Below are 3,315 nucleotides of genomic sequence, written 5' to 3' on the forward strand. Positions count from 1 at the left end.
TCAAAATTATCCAATAATGTTGGATCTCCTTCTGATTCAGAAAAATCCACTCCCAGTCTAAACCATATTCTGAAAGAATATGACTTAAGTTTCAGGAAGTTCTTATCTAGAAGTATTGGCAGAAGTCAGCTAGCTTCTATGATATATGCTGTGTCTGGAAACAAAAGAGTTGGCATTGGTTATGAGGGTGAAACCCCATACAAACTTGAACCTGTTGATGAAATGAAACTCACATACAAGCCATTGTATGATCAGTTCAAGTATGGCCACTCTCATGATATTAGGCACACTTCACATGCACAAAGTTTTCACATAACACACACTAAGAAGCATGTGACACAACCTAGGAAATATCATGAAACTCACATTAAGAATTATCATGCTGTTCCTCCTACTGCTTATAATGAAAAACCCAAGTTCAATCAGAACTTGAGAAAATCTAACAAGAAAGGACCCAAGAAAATGTGGGTACCTAAGGATAAGATTATTCCTATTGCAGATATCCTTGACTGCAAAAAGGACAAGGCACAACATGTCATGGTACCTGGACTCTGGATGCTCGCGACACATGACAGGAAGAAGGTCTATGTTCCAAGACCTGGTGCTTAAGTCTGGAGGAGAAGTCAAGTTCGGAGGAGATCAGAAGGGCAAGATAATTGGCTCTGGAACTATAAAGTCTGGTAACTCTCCTTCCATCTCTAATGTACTTCTTGTAGAAGGATTAACACATAACCTCTTATCTATCAGTCAATTGAGTGACAATGGTTATGATATAATCTTTAATCAAGAGTCCTGCAAGGCTGTAAATCAGAAGGATGGCTCAATCCTATTTACAGGCAAGAGGAAGAACAACATTTATAAGACAGATCTGCAAGATCTTATGAGTCAGAAAGTGACTTGTCTTATGTCTGTTTCTGAAGAGCAGTGGGTCTGGCACAGGAGATTAGGTCATGCTAGTTTGAGAAAGATCTCTCAGATTAACAAACTAAATCTTGTCAGAGGACTCCCTAATCTGAAATTCAAATCAGATGCTCTTTGTGAAGCATGTCAGAAGGGCAAGTTCTCCAAACCTGCATTCAAGTCTAAGAATGTTGTTTCTACCTCAAGGCCATTAGAACTCTTGCACATTGATCTGTTTGGCCCAGTCAAAACAGCATCTGTCAGAGGAAAGAAATATGGATTAGTCATCGTAGATGATTATAGCCGCTGGACTTGGGTAAAATTCTTGAAACACAAGGATGAGACTCATTCAGTGTTCTTTGATTTCTGCATTCAGATTCAATCTGAAAAAGAGTGTAAAATCATAAAGGTCAGAAGTGATCATGGTGGTGAATTTGAGAACAGATCCTTTGAAGAATTCTTCAAAGAAAATGGTATTGCCCATGATTTCTCTTGTCCTAGAACTCCACAGCAAAATGGGGTTGTAGAACGAAAGAATAGGACTCTTCAAGAAATGGCCAGAACCATGATCAATGAAACCAATATGGCTAAGCATTTCTGGGCAGAAGCAATAAACACTGCATGCTATATTCAGAATAGAATCTCTATCAGACCTATTCTAAATAAGACTCCCTATGAATTGTGGAAGAATAGAAAGCCCAACATTTCATATTTCCATCCTTTTGGATGTGTATGTTTTATTCTGAACACTAAAGATCATCTTGGTAAGTTTGATTCCAAAGCACAAAAATGTTTCCTTCTTGGATATTCTGAACGCTCAAAAGGCTACAGAGTATACAATACTGAAACATTGGTTGTAGAAGAATCAATCAATATCAGGTTTGATGATAAGCTTGGTTCTGAAAAACCAAAGCAGTTTGATAATTTTGCAGGTTATGATATTGACATATCAGAAGTTGTTGAGCCAAGAAGCAACGCATCAGAAGCAGAGCTTCTCAGAAGCAAGGAATCTGAAGACCAAGTATCAGCTTCTCTGGAGGATCTAAGCATATCTGAAGAACCATCTGTCAGAAGATCATCCAGACTCATCTCTGGTCATTCAGAAGATGTCATTCTTGGAAAGAAGGATGATCCAATCAGAACAAGAGCATTCCTTAGGAACAATGCAGATTGTCAATTAGGTCTTGTATCTTTGATCGAGCCAACTTCTGTTGATCATGCTCTAGAAGATCCAGACTGGATAATTGCTATGCAAGAAGAACTAAATCAGTTCACAAGGAATGATGTTTGGGATCTTGTTCCTAGACCAGATGGATTCAATATAATCGGTACAAAATGGGTCTTCAGAAACAAGCTCAGTGAGAAAGGCGAAGTGGTAAGGAACAAAGCCAGACTGGTGGCTCAGGGTTATAGTCAGCAAGAAGGGATTGACTACACAGAAACCTTTGCACCAGTGGCCAGGTTAGAATCTATTCGTCTATTAATTTCTTTTGCCACTCAACATAACATCACTCTCTATCAGATGGATGTTAAGAGTGCCTTCTTAAATGGTTATATAGATGAAGAAGTTTATGTCCATCAACCTCCTGGTTTTGAAGACTCTACGTCTCCTAATCATGTTTTTAAACTTAAGAAATCATTATACGGATTGAAACAGGCTCCCAGAGCTTGGTATGAACGCTTAAGTTCTTTCCTTCTGGATAATGGTTTCACTAGAGGAAAAGTGAACACTACTCTCTTTTGTAAAACCTTTGAAAAGGATATTTTAATCTGTCAAATTTATGTAGATGATATTATTTTTGGAACATCTAATGCTACACTTGGAAAGGAGTTTGCTAAGTCTATGCAGGCTGCGTTTGAAATGAGCATGATGGGAGAACTCAAGTACTTCCTTGGAATACAAATAAATCAAACATCAGAAGGAACATTTGTTCACCAAACCAAGTATGTGAAGGAACTTCTGAAGAAGTTTAATCTTCTGGACTGCAAAGAAGCCAAAACTCCTATGCATCCAACATGCATCCTAGGTAAGGATGAGGTAAGTAAGAAGGTAGATCAGAAGCTATACAGAGGTATGATTGGATCTCTTCTATATCTGACTGCTTCTAGACCTGACATTCTGTTCAGTGTTTGTTTGTGTGCTAGATTCCAATCAGATCCTAGAGAATCTCATTTAACTGCTGTTAAGAGGATTCTAAGGTATCTGAAAGGTACTACTAATGTTGGTTTAGTTTACAGAAAATCTAAAGAATACAACTTAGTAGGATTCTGCGATGCTGACTATGCTGGAGACAGAATTGAAAGAAAAAGTACTTCAGGAAGTTGCCAATTTCTTGGAAGTCATTTGATCTCCTGGTACAGCAAGAAGCAAGCAACTATTGCTCTATCAACAACAGAAGCAGAATATGTCGCTGC

This window comes from Vicia villosa, linkage group LG2, assembly GCF_029867415.1.
Source record: "Vicia villosa cultivar HV-30 ecotype Madison, WI linkage group LG2, Vvil1.0, whole genome shotgun sequence".
Classification (NCBI taxonomy): Eukaryota; Viridiplantae; Streptophyta; class Magnoliopsida; order Fabales; family Fabaceae; genus Vicia; species Vicia villosa.